Source organism: Giraffa tippelskirchi, chromosome 11, assembly GCF_054371585.1.
Source record: "Giraffa tippelskirchi isolate mGirTip1 chromosome 11, T2T-mGirTip1v1.2.pri, whole genome shotgun sequence".
In the NCBI taxonomy this organism is placed as follows: Eukaryota; Metazoa; Chordata; class Mammalia; order Artiodactyla; family Giraffidae; genus Giraffa; species Giraffa tippelskirchi.
The window spans coordinates 32,220,070-32,238,250 of NC_137285.1; the positions used below are offsets into that span (position 1 = coordinate 32,220,070).

Genomic DNA, 18,181 nt, shown 5'->3' on the forward strand with positions numbered 1-18,181 from the left:
ATAACTTAATGGAGAATAGCAGGAGACTTCATCTTAAAAATAAGGCTTCCACAAGTCTATTCTCTGTGTCTTGTGAATCCAGTAGGGGAAGAAGAGGGTGGGAGGAATTCAGAGAATAGCATGGAAACATATACACTGCCATATGTAAAACAGATAGCAAACAGGAATTTGCTGTATGCCACAGGAAGCTCAACCCAATGCTCTGTGACAACCTAGAAGAGTGTGATAGAAGGGGGATGGGAGGGGCCATAGGTGGTGCTAGCAGCAAATAACCTGCCTGCCAATTCAGGAGACACGGGTTTGATTCTTGGGTTGGGAAGATGCCCCTGAGAAGGAAATGGCAACCCACTCCAGTATTCTTGACTGGGAAATCCTGTGAACAGAGGAGACTGGGGGCTATATAGTCCTTAGGTAGGATTGCAGAGAGCTGGACATGACTGAAAAGCCATAGCATGCATTCACATGTGTATCAGTGGCTGATTCATATTGATGTATGGCAGAAACAAATTTAAAAAAAAAGAGACAGAGAGAGAAATGTACAGCTTGGTGACTGTAATTAATATTATATTACATACTTGAAAGATGCAAAAAAGAAAGGCTTGACTATGTCCACCAGGATGTAAAACAGCTTCAGAGCTCTTAAAGAAATTAGCACTAAAAAAAATAAAAAAATAGAAAAAATGTATGATAGTGATGATTTTTATAAAGCTGGGGAAAAGAAAAAGACATTAGAAATATCATCAATATAAAAAATATAAACTAGATTTGCTCAGTAGCTTCTAGACATTTGAGGCTTCTTTTTTCTTTCTTTTTAACTAGAAATTATTTGTCTCTCATCACAATATGTCTGTCTCCCCTACCCAAGACAGTTCTGGTAATTTATTTTAAGATCAGAAATATACATGACTGCTCTGGGAGAATTCCTTCTAAAGGTCTTGGTCTAAACAAAAATCATCAGATTTTAGAAAGGATAGAGAAAGACACAAATTGACAATGAAAGGAACATTTTTATTCTTGCTTCATTTTATTACAAGTCATGTAGACAACTGAAATAGGAAAAAAAGATATTCAGGAACAAATAACCCCCTGCACTTGAAAACAGAAGTTTCTGAAGGAGGAAAAGGGCTTTTCGATTGTAAGTGTGCCTGACAAGGTTCCTTTGATGGGCTGTGACAGTGTGAGCTCTTGGGTAAAAATTATGGCAGAAAAATCCTGGCTCATTAGCACTCAGTCTAGATGAAGTGTCAATATGATGATTACTAGAGATTTTTTTCTGAAACAGGGCTTATTTGAACTAGATGAAGAGGGAATTACAACAAATTGAAAGTGGCATAGATTTTCATGTTGTAAATCTTTGTGCTTTTCAATTGTTGGAATGGAAGGATGGTATTCTTGTCACACTTCTTTATTGCCCTTTATTTCTTCTTTCGTTTGCTAACTCTTCAGACTAGCTTCTCTGCATTCTGAGTGATTAGGATACAGTGATTTATACTTGCCTGCTTCATTTTCCCCCATACTATTATAAGCGTTTCACAGATAGGATAGAATCTTTCTCCATGGAAGATGGAGAGTGTCATTGAATTTCCAAAGACACGTGACCCTGTATATATCAGCTATACCATCTGTCCTTTTGGCACAAGAATTTTAAAAATGGATAATTTTTAAATTCTTTCCTTGCATGTAATTTTTATTTTATTTTCCCCTATTGGATGACTTCCAAGATCAAGAACAGGAAGGACTGTGTTTCAAAATGGACTGATAATTCAAAGTGCCAGAGTTGAATCGGGGTTTTTGAATTTTAAAATGAACTTACTGAGGTTTCCTAATTGAAAGCACATTCAGAAGGCAGTCCTGTGAATGGGAGGTAGCTGGTAACAGCAAGTGTTCGGCTCAAAAGCCTCATTCACATGGCAGCATCCTGAAGAAAATGAAATTTGTAACCGCACCTTTTTGGAAATAAAATCACATCCAAACAGCAGGATTTCTAAACAGAAAGTGCCTTATAACTATATTCTAAAATTAAACCTCATTTAAACTACATTCATTTTAAATGGAAAATGTACTGTAGTTGTTTTCTACATTAAAGTCAAATTCAAATCATTGTTACCCTAAGAGGTAAGTAGCTTAAATAACTTCTGCCATGTATTGAAGATTAGTGTGTACTTCATATGAGGTTTTCTGAGTAATTTGGGGGAAAATGACTTCTTCCTGCACTTGTTTCACATAGACTATGATAGAAAAAATGCATTATTTGAGGAAGATTGCTCATTAGTGAGATGTGATGTTTGTTTCATGTTTCAACCTAGGAAGAAGGCTAAACAATGTGTGAAATATCAATCAACCTACTTCTCAGAGAAAGAAACCATCCCAGGGACTTGCTGTCTTTAAGTTCTATAGGGAGCTCAAATATAGAAATGATATCAATGCGCACTTTTCAGGGAAAAGAAGAGATGAAAATAATGGCTTATTAGTGAACTACTCAACAGAATGAGGAATGAAAAGGAATATTAAAGCTATGGTAGCATTTTAACTCTTTCTTTCAGAGACATGAAGCTGATTTTATAAAATTCACCAGCGCAGCACTTGTTATTGACCCTAATATGTCCCTTAATGAGAAATCAAACACTAATTGATTAAGCAGAAAATAAGTCTTTTACTCTCTTTTCTGTCCTTACAAATAGCAAACCAAGTAACATAGCTGAACGCTAATAGTACTGTATTACACACACATATGTGCATGTGTGCTCAGCTGTGTCCACGTCTTTGTGACCCTATAGATTGTAGCCTGCTAGGCTCCTCTCTTCATGGGATTTTCCAGGCAAGAATACTGGAGTGGGTAGCCATTTCCTCTTCCAGGGGATCTTCCAGATGAAGGGACTGAAATCTCATCTCCCGTGTCTCTTGTTCTGGCAGGTGGATTCCTTATCACCCACCATTCTTTAGTCACCTGGGAAGTCCATCCACATATGTATGTATATGTAAAACATTTACCTTTGCAAACACTTTCACATGATCTCGAAATTTAAGGATGACATCCCAATCACTATCTTCAGTTTTCTCTCTTTTGAAGTATCTTTAATCCAGGTGTCTGAATAAAAAGGATGAAAAAGATTTCCCAATGCAGTGTTTTGTATATTCTACATGTTTCTCCCTAAAACTGATGCTACTCAGCATGCTCATTACTAATTGTAAAATGTGTAATAAGGATCCTAATTGAGGACCAATCACTCTTTTGACCATTTTCTCATTGGAAGGACTGATGCTGAAGCTGAACACCAACACTTTGGCCACCTGATGCGAAGAGCTGACTCATTGAAAAGACTCTGATCTTGGAAAAGACTGAAGGCAGAAGGAGAAGAGGCCATCAGAGGATGAGATGGTTGGATAGCATCACTGATGCAATGGACATGAACTCTGGCAACCTTCCAGAGATGGTGAAGGACAGGGAGGCCTGCCATGCTGCCGTCCATAGGGACGTGACTTGATGACTGAACAACAGCAGGACTCTTTTGCATTTTTCCCGTGTGGAATTCAAGGCCTCTGACTTGTTCCTTCAGCTGCTCTGGGCAGCACCTGGTGTGTCTTCAGATGTGGCTATTTATCTTTGTGCTCTATCTGAAACAAGCATGGAAAAGAAAACAAACAAATCATTTTTATCCCCCATGTTTTTCTATCAGCCTAGTGTGGCCTGATAATCACCAGAGATCTATAACAAAGATTAAGTGTAAACCTTTTCAAAGGATGCTTCTGATTTCTTATTTACGATCTCAGCATTGGAAAATACTACACAAGACAGTTTAGGCATTTTACTGTACATGATTCAAGTATATTCTTTTTCACTGCAATTCAACAATGTGTGGAGATGACTATGCTTTGATGTTATTACTAGTAATAAGCAAAACACATTTTACACTAAAATGTCTAAGTCAAATGAAGTAAGTGGAAGGTACTTGAATAACTCTAGCACTATATTAAAATATGTGGTCCATGCATTTGTGTCAGTTTTTAGGAAATAAGGCAGAAATAATTAATGAATTATTTTATTATCAGAAGGGTGAATGCAGAACATACAGATTGACTTACCATAAAAGTATTTTCCAAATATTTTTCTAAACTAAATTAAAGCTGGCGTTTGTCAAGTAAATAGTGATACAAATGGCAATGAGTTGTAGACTGAATTTTGAGGTAAGAGTTTGAAACTATGTCTTTCATTGGACCATATTCTCAGCGGTTATGTCATTGGACAAGGAGGTTACAAGGAATCTCTCTGGAGTCAATGCTGTTAAGTAAATGCCCTATTTAAATACAATTTTGTGTCATTCTCATTGCCCTCCAGCCTTTGTATCGTGGATTAATTTCTGTAAGCTTTATCTAGTTATGTTTGCCTCAGTTCAGTTCGGTCGTGTCCCACTCTTTGCGACCCCATGAACCGCAGCACGCCAGGACTCCCTGTCCATCACCAACTCCTGGAGTCCACCCAAACCCATGTCCATCGAGTCGGTGATGCCATCCAACCATCTCATCCTCTGTCGTCCCCTTCTCCTCCTGCCCTCAAACTTTCCCAAAATCAGGGTCTTTTCAAATGAGTCAACTTTTCGCATCAGGTGGCCAAAGTATTGGAGTTTCAGCTTCAACATCAGTAATTCCATTGAACACCCAGGACTGATCTCCTTTAGGATGGACTGGTTGGATCTCCTTGCAGTCCAAGGGATTCTCGAGAGTCTTCTCCAACACCACAGTTCAAAAGGGTCAATTCTTTGGCACTCAGCTTTCTTTATAGTCCAATTTTCACATCCATACATGACCACTGGAAAAACCATAGCCTTGACTAGACAGACCTTTGTTGACAAAGTAATGTCTCTGCTTTTTAAAATGCTATCTAGGTTGGTCATAAATTTCCTTCCAAGGAGTAAGCGTCTTTTAATTTAATTGCTGCAATCACCATCTACAGTGATTTTGGAGTACAAAAACAAAGTTAGCCACTGTTTCCCCATCTATTTTCCATGAAGTGATGGGACCAGATGCCATGGTCTTAGTTTTCTGAATGTTGAGCTTTAAGCCAACTTTTTCACTCTCCTCTTTCACTTTCATCAAGAGGCTCTTTAATTCTGCTTCACTTTCTGCCATAAGGGTGGTGTCATCTGCATATGTGAGGTTACTGATATTTCTCCTGGCAACCTTGTTTCCAGCTTGTGCTTCCTCCAGCCCAGCGTTTCTCATGATGTGCTCTGCATATAAGTTAAATAAGCAGGGTGACAATATACAGCCTTGACGTACTCCTTTTCCTATTTGGAACCAGTCTGTTGTTCCATGTCCAGTTCTAACTGTTGCTTCCTGACCTGCATACAGGTTTCTCAAGAGGCAGGTCAAGTGGTCTGGTATAGCCATCTCTTTCAGAATTTTCCAGTTTATTGTGGTCCACACAGTCAAAGGCTTGGGCATAGTCAATCAAGCAGAAATAGATGTTTTTCTGGAACTCTCTTGCTTTTTTGATGATTGAGTGGATGTTGGCAATTTGATCTCTGGTTCCTCTGCCTTTTCTAAAACCAGCTTGAACATATGGAAGTTCACGGTTCACATATTGCTGAGGCCTGGCTTGGAGAATTTTGAGCATTACTTTACTAGTGTGTGATATGAGTGCAATTGTGCTGTAGTTTGAGCATTCTTTGGCATTGCCTTTCTTTAGGATTGGTATGAAAACTGACCTTTTCCAGTCCTGTGGCCACTGCTGAGTTTTCCATATTTGCTGGCATATTGAGTGCAGCACTTTCACAGCATCATCTTTCAGGATTTGAAATAGCTCAACTGCAATTACGTCACCTCCACTAGCTTTGTTTGTAATGATGCTTTCTTTCTAAGGCCCACTTGACTTTATATTCCAGGATGTCTGGCTCTAGGTGAGTGATCACACCATCGTGATTATCTGGGTTGTGAAGATCTTTTTTGTACAGTTCTTCTGTGTATTCTTGCCACCTCTTCTTAATATCTTCTGCTTCTGTTAGGTCCCTACCATTTCTGTCCTTTATTGAGCCCATCTTTGCATCCAATATTCCCTTGGTATCTCTAATTTTCTTGTAGAGAGCTCTAGTCTTTCCCATTCTGTTGTTTTCCTCTATTTCTTTGCACTGATTTCTGAGGAAGGCTTTCTTATCTCTCCTTGCTATTCTTTGGAATTCTGCATTCAAATGGGTATCTCTTTCTTCCCCTTTGCTTTTCACTTCCCTTCTTTTCACAGCTATTTGTAAGGCATCCTCAGACAGCCATTTTGCTCATTTGCATCTTTTCCATGGGGATAGTCTTGATCCCTGTGTCCTCTTCAATGTCACAAACCTCCATCCATAGTTCATCAGGCACTCTGTCTATCTGATCTAGTCCCTTAAATCTATTTTTCAATTCCACTATAGTCAAAAGGAATTTGATTTAGGTCATACCTGAATGATCTAGTGTTTTTCTCCACTTTCTTCAATTTCAGTCTGAATTTGGCAAGAAGGAGTTCATGATCTGAGCCACAGTCAGCTCCCGGTCTTGTTTTTGCTGACTGTGTAGAGCTTCTCCATCTTTGGTTGCAAAGAATATAATCAATCTGATTTCAGTGTCAACCATCTGGTGATGTCCATGTGTAGAGTCTTCTCTTGTGTTGTTGGAAGAGGGTGTTTGCTATGACCAGTGCATTCTCTTGGCAGAACTCTATTAGCCTTTGCCCTGCTTTATTCTGTACTCCAAGACCAAATTTGCCTCCAGGTGTTTCTTGACTTCCTACTTTTGCATTCCAGTCTCCTATAATGAAAAGGATATCTTCTTTGGGTTTTAGTTCTAGAAGGTCTTGTAGGTCTTCATAGACCTGTTCAACTTCAGCTTCTTCAGCATTACTGGTCAGGGCATAGACTTGGATTACCGTGTTATTGAATGGTTTGCCTTAGAAATGAACAGAGATCATTCTGTCGTTTTTGAGATTGCATCCAAGTACTGCATTTAGGACTCTTTTGTTGAATATGATGGCTACTCCATTTGTTTTAAGGGATTCCTGACCACAGTAGTCGATATAATAATGGTCATCTGAGTTAAATTAACCCATTCCAGTCCATCTTAGTTCACTGATTCCTAAAATGTCGATATTCACTCTGGTCATCTCCTGTTTGACAACTTCCAATTTGCCTTGATTCATGGACCTAATATTCCAGGTTCCTATGCAATATTGCTCTTTACAGCATCGAACCTTGCTTCTATCACCAGTCCCATCCACAAATGGGTGTTGTTTTTGCTTTGGCTGCATCCCTTCATTCTTTCTGGAGTTATTTCTCCACTGATCTCCAGTAGTCTATTGGGCACCTACTGACCCGGGAAGTTCATCTTTCAGTGTCCTATCTTTTTGCCTTTTCATACTGTTCATGGGATTTTCAAGGCAAGAATACTGAAGTGGTTTGCCATTCCCTTCTCCAGTGGACTACATTCTGTCAGACTTCTCCACCATGACCGGAACCGTCTTGGGTGGCCCCATAAGGCATGACTTGGTTTCATTGAGTTAGACAAGGCTGTGGTCCATGTGATCAGATTGGCTGGTTGTCTGTGATTGTAGTTTCAGTCTGTCTGCCCTCTGATTCCCTCTCTCAGTGCCTACCGTCTTACTTGGGTTTCTTTTACCTTGGACGTGGGGTCTCTCTTCACGGCTCCTCCAGTAAAGTGAAGCTGCCGCCTCTGAAGGTAGCTCCTCTCGGCTGCCGCCCCTGACCTCTGGCCCGGGGTAGCTCCTCTTGGCCATGCTCCTGTGCTGTCCCAGCCGCGGTACTCGTATTTGCATAGGAGATAAATTCTAAGTGTACAGTTAAGGGAGTTTTGTCTAATGTGTATTCCAGTGTAATGACCAGTGAAAACAAAATAAATTTCCAGCACTCCTCAAAGTTCTAAGTTAACCCCAGTTGCCACACCAGGGAACCACTCACCTAATTTCTATCACTATATCTTAGTTTTGTCTGTTTGGAACTTCGTGTATATGGAATTTTATAACACATATTCATTTTGCTTCTAGCTTCTTGAATTAAACATGATTCCAAGATTCATTCATGTTGTTATGTATATAAGCAACATGTATATTTTAATGTTTACATTACATGAAGAAAGCACAATTGATTTACTTCTTTCCTTGCTAATGTTCATTTGTATTCTATGCAGTTCTTGGCTGTTATGAATTAGTCTGCTATGTGTAATCGTGTGTGTGTGTGTGTGTGTGTGTGTGTGTGTATAAGTCTCTCAGTCATGTCTTACTCTTTGCTACCCGTTGGACTGTAACCTGCCAGGATCCAATTTCTGTGGGATTTTTTAGGCAAGAATACTGGAGTGGGTTGCCATTTCCCTTTCCAGGGAACCTTCACAACTCAGGGATTGAACCTGAGACTCCTGTGTCTCCTGCATTGCAGGCAGATTCTTTATCTACTGAGCCATCAGGGAAGCCCAGGTGTATGATCTTATACAGGATGTTTTCCTTTTTCTTTCTCTGTTAGATACAATGTTAACTGTAGTGATTAGTAGGTGCTTTTTCAAATTGAGGAACTGTCATTCTTTTTCTAGTGTGTTGTGAGTTCTTTACATCTTTAATCACAAATGTATGCTGAATTTGTGAAATAGTTCTATTGATTTAGTATATTTATCCTTTGTTCTTTTAATGTGATGAATTATATTAACATTTATTTTTATAACAGATTGTTGATGTAGTTCATATATCATATAATTCACTCATTTCAAGTAAACAATTCAATGGATTTAGTATATTCATTATCTTCATTATCAATATCATTCATTTTAAAAAATCAAAAAGAAATCTCTACCCATTAGCACTCAATCTCCATTCCTCCAACCACCTCAGCCTTAATCTCCTATTTATCTCAACACTGCCTTTAATTAATATTTCATGTACATGGAGTACATTGGCATCTTTCACTTTATATGTTTTCAAGGTTCACCTATGTTGAAGAGTGTGTTGGAACTCCATTTTGTTTTATTGACAAACACTGTTCCATTGCATGGATGTATCATGTTTATGTACTGATTCATTAGCTGATGGATATTTGAATTCTTTCAACTTATTGCCCATTATGAGAAATACTGCTTTGAACATTTGGGTACAAATTTTTGTGTGAACATATTACTTCCATTTCTTTCGACTCGTAGGCATAGAATTGTGTCATATGTAACTTTATGTCCAATCATTTGAGGAACTATCAGACTGTTTTCCAAAGCAGCTACATCACTGTACATCCATTTTTAAATATAGATTTTATTACTATTTATGTATGGCAAGGATGACAGATAGTTTGTTATACCCTCACATTCCAAGTGGAGGGGGCATGCCACACCCTGGGGCTCATATGGAGACACACCAGAGTTGGTCAGGAGCCAGAGGAGAGTGAGGAGAAAATGTTTTCAAGAGCCCTTTTGTAGTTTTCATGAGAAGAAACAGGAGAGACAAGGGTGAGCTGGTTTAGAATAGGCTAATTTTAATAATTTGAGTATACTCTGGAGGATAGGAGCTGTTCCTAGTCATATGGTACCTCATGTTTCAAAAGTCTATTTTGTCTGATATTTTTATGGCCTTTGCAGATTTTTTATGATTGCTTTTTTTCCCCCCATCCTTTCACTTACAATATATCTGTATCTTTGAATCTAAAGTGTATTTCCTGTAGATCATATACTGGGTATTTTCTGTCATTTTTAAACAATCTCTTGATTGCATTTTTAATTCATTCACATTTAATGTTACTGTTAAAATAGTCACTGGCTTAAATCATCATATTACTTTTCTTCTTAAGTGTAGTTTTTTGCAATTTTGCACTAAGTGGACATTTTCTATATAACATTTTTATTTCTTTAATAATTTTTCTACTACAATTATTTATTTATGTTTTATTGCTTGCTATGACTTAGGTTACCATAAATTACTTCAGACTTATATTTAATTCTAGTTATATACAGAAACATTAGTCCTACATTGCTCTATTTATCTTTGCATTTTGTGCTGCTATTGTTATACCTATTACATTTATATGCAAATATAATAAATTCTTATTATTATTTTATTTTTATACCATAAAGAAACAAGGAGAACAAGAATATATTCATAGAGTGTGCTGCACTAACCTTCTATATTACAATTTTTATTTCTCTTTGCTTGTTTCTGTGAATATAGATTACCACTTGGTGTCATTCCCATGCTCCAATATCTCAGTGCTCCTGTTCATCTTGTTACACATTATTGGTTTATGAAATTGCTTTTTACATCAGTTAAGAGAAGAATGGAAAAGAAATATGCATTTATACTCTCTTTTAAAATTGCATATTTGCCTCTACTAGTGTTCTTTGTTTTTTCATGTGGGTACAAATTGCTCTCTGAAATCACTTGCTTTTAGGCTTAAGAATTTTCTTTATTACCTTGCAAGCCTTATTCATTAACAGCAAGTTCTCTCAGTGTAGTTATTGTTTTCTTAATCTGAAAATGACTTTACTTCTTTTTGATTTATTAAAAATATCTGTGCTGGATATGAGATCCTTGGTTGATAGTTATATTTTTCTTTCTGAATTTTGAATGTGCCATCCCACTGTCCTCTTCCCTACATAGTTTCCAGTGAAGAGTTAGCTGTTATTCTTACTGTTTTACTTATACATAATGAGTCATTTTTCTCTTGTGTTTTCAAGAGAAAACACAAGGACAAATTCATTGTCCTCGAATTTCTGTATAATTGCCATGGTATGCCTGGATGTGCATTACTTTGTTTTTATCTTACGCACAGTTTATTGAGCTTCTTGGATATGTAGATAAATGTTTTCATCAAATTTAGAAAAATATCCCTTATTTATTTTATTTTTTTTTCTATTCCTATCTTGTTTCCATCTGGTACCCATGTTATGTATATATTGGTGTACTTAAAGAGGTTGACTTCTCTCTGAGGCTCTGTTTATTTTTTCTTTATTTTTTAAATCTTTCTCCTTTGAATTGCATACTCCTTAACTTATCTATGAGCTCATCAATTCTTCTGCTGATTCGAATCCAATACTGTGTTTTTCTAGTAAATTTTTCATAGCAGTTGTTGTGCTTTTCAACTCCAGAATTTACACGAGTTTCTTTTTAATAATTTCTTTCCCTACATTGATATTCTCTATTTGTTTAAATGTTGTCATCACACTTTCTTTTACTTTTTAAAGTAATATTTCATTTTTGCTTTTAGAATTGATTTACAATTCATACATTGTAGTCTTTATTAAACTCACTATCTGGGCCCAAGAGCAGTTTCTATTATCTGCTTTTTTATCCCTATTTGTATGTAATCTTTCTTGCTTCTTTGCATGTATCACAATATTTCCCACACACATTTTTCAGTTAATTTATGGAAAGAATCACAGTTTTTTGGTCCTGCAGACTTCCTCTTACACTCAGCAAATTCCTGAGTGACTATTTTGCAGCTAGGAGCAAATACAACACTCCCATTTTATAAGCAAGTGACAATAGCCTTTGCTCTTCTTTTCTTGCCTCTGTTGGTACTGAACCTCTGCTGGACAAGAAGTTAAATGTTATTGGACCTACAGCATTCTACCATGACATACCAGGAGTCATGCCTCCATGCTATGAGAGGGGGATGAGTGGCAGGGAACGCTCAACCTCTTAATCACCCTTATGAGGAATTTCACCTCTGCAACGTAAAGCTGGAGAAGTTTAGAAATGTTTGTCATTTCCACTGAGATTCCATATCCCTTGAATTGAGCTTCGAGTAGAGGAGGCCGTGTCTTTTCAGCCATATACTCCCAGAGTGGAGTTTTTGTGAAGAGTTGGGTGAGGGGAAGGAACAACCAGATTTGACTCAAGTGCCAGAGACTTTTACTGTTATTACTGACATTTAATAGATTTTCTTAAATCAATGTTTCTTAATCGGCTCTGTGACAATTTCTAGACACTAAAAATAATCTTGATGAGTTATGGTTGGTTCTGTATGTATTGGGTCTATGGATCTTCTCATAAGCCTCTCTGGTAGAGGGACTCCATGTTTGCTTGTTTTTTTTACTGTATAAACCAAACTTTCATTGATGGGATAAACTCATTTTAGTCATAATGTGACATTTATTTATATTTCTATATTCAATTTGCTAAAATAATGTTGCAGATTTTTGCATTTTTCTTCAAGAATAATATCAATCTATGGATTGCTTCCCTTTTAACAGGCTTGTTGATTTTGAGCATTAGAATTAGATAGCCTTATAAATTAAAAGAAAATTTTCAGGAAAATTGGTGTAAAATAAAGATTTTTTTGTGTGTGTGTAAGAAAGTGTTTATGTAAACTAGGGATTCCTACAAGGAAGTCTAGAATTCATTGTTGAAGCCACATGTGTCTGAATTTTTCTTTTTGACATATTCTTAAATTCATATTTTCAGATTCACTTTAGAAATGATATATAGTTTCTTATGGTTTTGTGTCAGTTTTTGTATGTGTTTTCTTCCAATGATTTATACATTTTACCTAAATTTCCATATTTATTAGCATAAAGGCATTTATAATATTTCCTTTATATCCCAAAGGATGTCTAGGATCTGTAGTGGTATGACATTTTTCATTTCTGATATTGGTAATATGTGTTCTCTCTTTGTCATATTAGCTATGGGTTTTTTTTTTTCTTTAAACATTTATTTATGGCTGCATCTTGTCTTAGTTGTGCTATGTGGGATCTTTCATTGTGGCAAACAGGTTTCTCTCCAGTTGTGATGCAGGGTCCGGAGTGTGTGGGCTCAGTCATGTGTGCTTCATGCTTAGTTTTCTGTCTTGTGGGATCTCAGTTCCCTGACTAGGGATTGAAACTGCATTTCTTGCAACGTAAGGCAGATTTTTAACTACCAGACCACCAGGGGAGTCTCCTACCTATGAGTTTATCAATTTTATTACCTCACTTAAAAACAGATGTTGGCTTCTTTGATTTTTTTCTCATTTATTTTTGTTTTGTTTAGCTATCCTTTTGTTTTCCAAAATTTCCTTCCTTCACTTACTATATTTTTCTAATTTGCTCTTCTTTATTTAGATTTTTCTGGTTTAAACAAAAATCATTGGTTTTTAATAATTTATTTTTTATAATTATGTATTTCAAGATATAATTCCTTTTTAATCTATATTATTTGAATGTCACACAATTTGGTATGCTGTATTTTCATAATATTTAATCTTCTTTAATTGCCTTTTCAATTTTATTTTTGATTTAGAAGTGTATTGTTTTAAGGCCCAAAATATGGGGATTATTCTACATGCACATGAGAAGAAAATATATTCTCTATTTACTTTATGTAGTGTTCTAAAAGTTTCACTTAACTCAGGCTAGTTTGTCATCTATATTCTTACTTTTTAAATATGTCTTCTTATCTCACTTACAGTGATGAGAGTGTTGTAATCTTCTAACCAAGATTATGCTATGCTATGCTATGCTAAGTCGCTTCAGTCGTGTCCGACTCTGTGCGACCCCATAGACGGCAGCTCACCAGGCTCTGCCGTCCCTAGGATTCTCCAGGCAAGAATACTGGAGTGGGTTGCCATTTCTTTCTCCAGTGCATGAAAGGGAAAAGTGAAAGTGAAGTCCCTCAGTCGTGTCCGACTCTTAGCGACCCCATGGACTGTAGCCTACCAGGCTCCTCCGTCCGTGGGATTTTCCAGGCAAGAGTACTGGAGTGGGGTGCCATTGCCTTCTCCAACCAAGATTATAGACTTATCTTTTTCCCTTTTTATTTCTGTCAAGTTTTGCTTTATGCATAATTAAGCTCTGTCCTTAGTGTTTACACCATTAAATTTGATAAGTCTTCCGGAGGGATCAATCATTATCATTATTAAGAGTGCAGACTTTTTCTTTTATAAAACTCTTGTCTGTCATGCTGTTTTATAACAATTTAACAGTGCTCCACTATCTTTCTTATCCTTATCATTTTTAATTTCACCTTTCTATCAGTCTGTTTGAGATGCAGTTAATTAATGTTATTTTATTTTAACATACTTCTGTTGTACATAGCATCTAGTTGAGTCATGCTTTACATGCAGTCTGCCTATGTTTTCCTTTTTATTGGAATGTTTGACTATTTGCATTTGAATTAATAATTAATATGGTTAGGTTTAAGTTTACTTTCATTTTTTTCCATATAAAACAGTATAATTCCATTCCTTTCACTACTGTATTTTGTGTTATAGTTGTCACGTATTTTCCTCTATGTATGTTATAGATCCCCCACATGCATTATGAAGTCTTGTGTGCTGCAGTCCATGGCATCGCAAAGAGTCAGACACGACTGAGTAACTGAACTGACTGAACTGACGCATTATGATTTTATATCTAACCATCAATTTCTATCTTCTCACACAGGGTGGTGACAGATCCTTTCTTGGATCGCCTTCCCTGTGCATGTCTTTGTAAACCTTCTCCACTGTGAAAGCTCAGGCAAGTAGAATCTCATTTCATTTTTTCTGCATCTCTCAGGGATCATGACCCTTTCTTTCCTGATAAACAATGACTTATGCTAATTGTGCCATATATCCTATTTATGAATCATATTTCATCCAGTGCTTCTAATGGTCCAGGTAGTAAGAGAAATCTAATTTCTGATACTTTGTCTTAGTAAGATATCTGACTCTTAAAACATGTTTGCTATATATAGAATTCCAGGTTGACAAGTTATTATTTTATTCTGTTTTTCCTTTAAGTACTTTAAACTTGTATTTTCTTCTGTGTCTATTGTTTTTCATTTGAAACATGCTACCTTGCTTATCATTGTTTTACTTTGTGGAATGCAATTCTTTTTCTATATTTAAGACTACTTCTCCTACCTCTGGTTTCAGCAGTTTGATTTGCTGAGGAATGATATTCTTTATATTTAAACTGCCAGTAGTTTGCTATACTCTTTGGATTAATGGGTTGCAAATTTTCATCAAATTTGAAAAAAAAATAATCAAATGTTTTTCTACCTTATTATTTCTTATATACTATTCCAATTATATGTTTGACTGTGGGATACTGTTTCAGAAGTCATAGAGATGCTATTCATTTCAATTACTTTTTTCCTCTGCTCTTCAGTTTAGACATTTCTATTGACTGATCTCATATTACATTTACTCTGCTGTTAACCTCTTCCTGTGATTTTTTTTAAATTTCAGATATATTTCTTAATTTCAGAATTTCAATTTGATTCTTTTTGAAATTTCCAAATCTCTTCTGAAATTCATCTCTTAATATACCTATGCTCTTTAAAGGTATATTTCATAGATATGCTAAAACTCTTTATTGATGATTGCATCATTTGAGTTGTGTGTGGATTGTTTATATTGTCTAGTTGTACTTTTACCTAGCGATCATATTCTTTTGATTCTCTTTTCTTTTGTTAGGCAACCTAATAACCAGGATAAATGGATGGTAGTTTGATCCAGCCAGTTAGCTAGGTATCGAGCAGCTCTGGAGTGGGGTTATCATTTTAGTTCTGCTATGGGTTTAGGAACAAGGAGTCTAAGAAAATCTCTATTTTCAATACATTCTCAATTTTCTGCACTGCCAAAGGGCTTTAATGCCATTAACAGCAGAAATTTAATTGGGTGGTAATTGACTCATGGTTTTGGTAAGACCCTGTTCACTTTTGTTTGAAAGTACTTTGAGTTCAGTCTTCTCTTTCAAAGAGAGAATACCTATGCTTTTAAATCTCATGTTACAACATAGTCATACCATGGAGATATCACAAGATATCTCCTGGAACTGCAATGGTTCAGTTCCATACCATTGCAATGAAGGGATTATCACAAGAAAATGAGGCACATGAAGTTTTTGGTTTCCTGGCGCATATAAAAGGTGCTTTTGCACTATACTGTTGTCTACTAAGTGTTCAATAACAATAAATAAAAAATGTACATGACTTAAATAAAAAACACTTTACAGCTAAAAATGCTATCATCCTTCAGTGAGCCATAACAATTTTGCAATAGTAACAACAAAGATCACTGATCTCAGCTGATCATCATGGTACGTACAATAATAGTGACATTTTTAAAATATTTTTAGAATTACTAAAATGTGACACATAAACACAACATGAGCAAATGCCTTTGGAAAAATGGTGCCAATAGACTTGCCTAACACAAAGCTACCACAAATCTTCAATTTGTACAAAATGCAATATCTACAAAATATAATAAATTAAACATCAATAAAATGAGGTAGATTTGTACTTTGAAGTCTTGGAGATTTAGAGGTCTTTTCTTTAAAAGGGTGTGGAGAAAAGGGAACCCTCTTACACTGTTGGTGGGAATGCAAACTAGTACAGCCACTATGGAGAACAGTGTGGAGATTCCTTAAAAAACTGGGAATAGAACTGCCATATGACCCAGCAATCCCACTGCTGGGCATATACACCGAGGAGACCAGAATTGAAAGAGACGCGTGTACCCCAATGTTCATCGCAGCACTGTTTACAATAGCCAGGACATGGAAGCAACCTAGATGTCCATCAGCAGACGAATGGATAAGGAAGCTGTGGTACATATACACAATGGAATATTACTCAGCCATTAAAAAAAATACATTTGAATCGGTTCTACTGAGATGGATGAAACTGGAGCCCATTATACAGAGTGAAGTAAGCCAGAAAGAAAAACAACAATACAGTATACTAATGCATATATATGGAATTTGAAAGATGGTAACGATAACCCTATATGCGAGACAGAATAAGAGACACAGACGCATGGAACAATTTTATGGACTCTGAGGGAGAAGGTGAGGGTGGGACGTTCTGGGAGAATGGCATTGAGACATGTGTATTGTCATATGTGAAACAGAGCACCATTCCATGTTCGATGCATGTGACAAGGGCTCAGGGCCGGGGCAATGGGATGATCCAGAAGGATGAGAGGGGGAGGGAGGTGGGTGGGGGGTCCGGGAAGGGGAACACATGTAAACCCATGGCTGATTCATGTCAATGTATGGCAAAAACTATTACAATATTGTAAAGTAATTAGCCCCCAACTAAAATAAATAAATTTATTAAAAAAATAAAAAAAAAATAAAAAAAAAAAGAATAAAGAGAATTTGAATAAGAAAATAAATAAATAAATAAATAAATAAAAGTCAAAACAGAACAAAGGACAAAATAGAAGCCAGCCATAACACTATCAACCCCAAATGACTTGGTCAACATTTGGGTGAATCCCGCTGATATTTCATCCTCATTTGTAGATTACATGCTGCATATGCATATTTATAGGAGTTTTTTATTTTCCTCCATTGTCTTTTTCAAACCTTAGCAATGAAGCTTCACTGTTATATATCTCTTGAGTGCAATAAATAAAAAGAAATCATATATCATCTGTTGAAAATAACTACAACTTCTTCACCTTTTACAAATATGCCCCCAAAATGGTATAGTGTACAGGTTAAGACAATAGACTCAAAGCTAGACTCCTGAGGTTGTTACAATATTCCCCTACTTATTAACTAAGTACTCTGTGGTAAATAAAATCAATCAATGCTCTAAAAAAAATAAAAAAATAAAAAAAAATAAAATGGGGTGACTGGCAAATTAAAAGAACAGGAAATCATGAATCCATGAGATTTTAAGATTCTGAGTCTTTGAGTTTTCATGCACAGTACCCCACAGGACCAGAGACATTGGAGATCACAAAACATCAAAACCGTGTGGTTATTAGACTAAATTACTGTAAAATTACACAATTGAGCAACCCCACCCTCAGCCTTTCCTTTCTTAGTAGATTACTTCTTGCTTCTGGATGTTCTTGGTATTTAAATCTGACACACCCGCCTGTTCAGTTCAGTCGCTCAGTCATGTCTGACTGTGACCCTGTGGACTGCAGCATGCCAGGCTTCCCTGTCCATCACCAACTCCCAGAGCTTGCTCAAACTCCTGTCCATTGAGTCGGTGATGTCATCAAGTCAGCAACATCAGCCTGTAGGTTCGTCCAAAATTTGCCTGGTTTTCCTGCCATACTCTTGCAAACTCTTTTCTCAATTTCTAATATAATCCTCACATAGGAAAGCTTTATCCATTGTATGCTCATCAAGAAAGGGAGCAGGTTTCATTTCTTTGGATTTTTTATACCTGAAAATTTTTAGATGACTTTAAAAAAAATAGTGTAATAGGTTGGTTTATTTAGTAATATAGTTTTAGCAGATG

General features: G+C 36.4%; 1 long non-coding RNA gene across 1 annotated transcript in view; it reads left to right on the forward strand.

The window, feature by feature from the left end:
- Positions 1-18,181, forward strand: part of LOC145526902 (uncharacterized) — a 153,594-nt gene that overhangs the window by 118,363 nt on the left and 17,050 nt on the right. Inside the window, exon 8 of the long non-coding RNA XR_014069286.1 lies at positions 14,374-14,448. This is a non-coding gene — a long non-coding RNA (uncharacterized LOC145526902). The remainder of the gene's footprint in view (positions 1-14,373; positions 14,449-18,181) is intronic.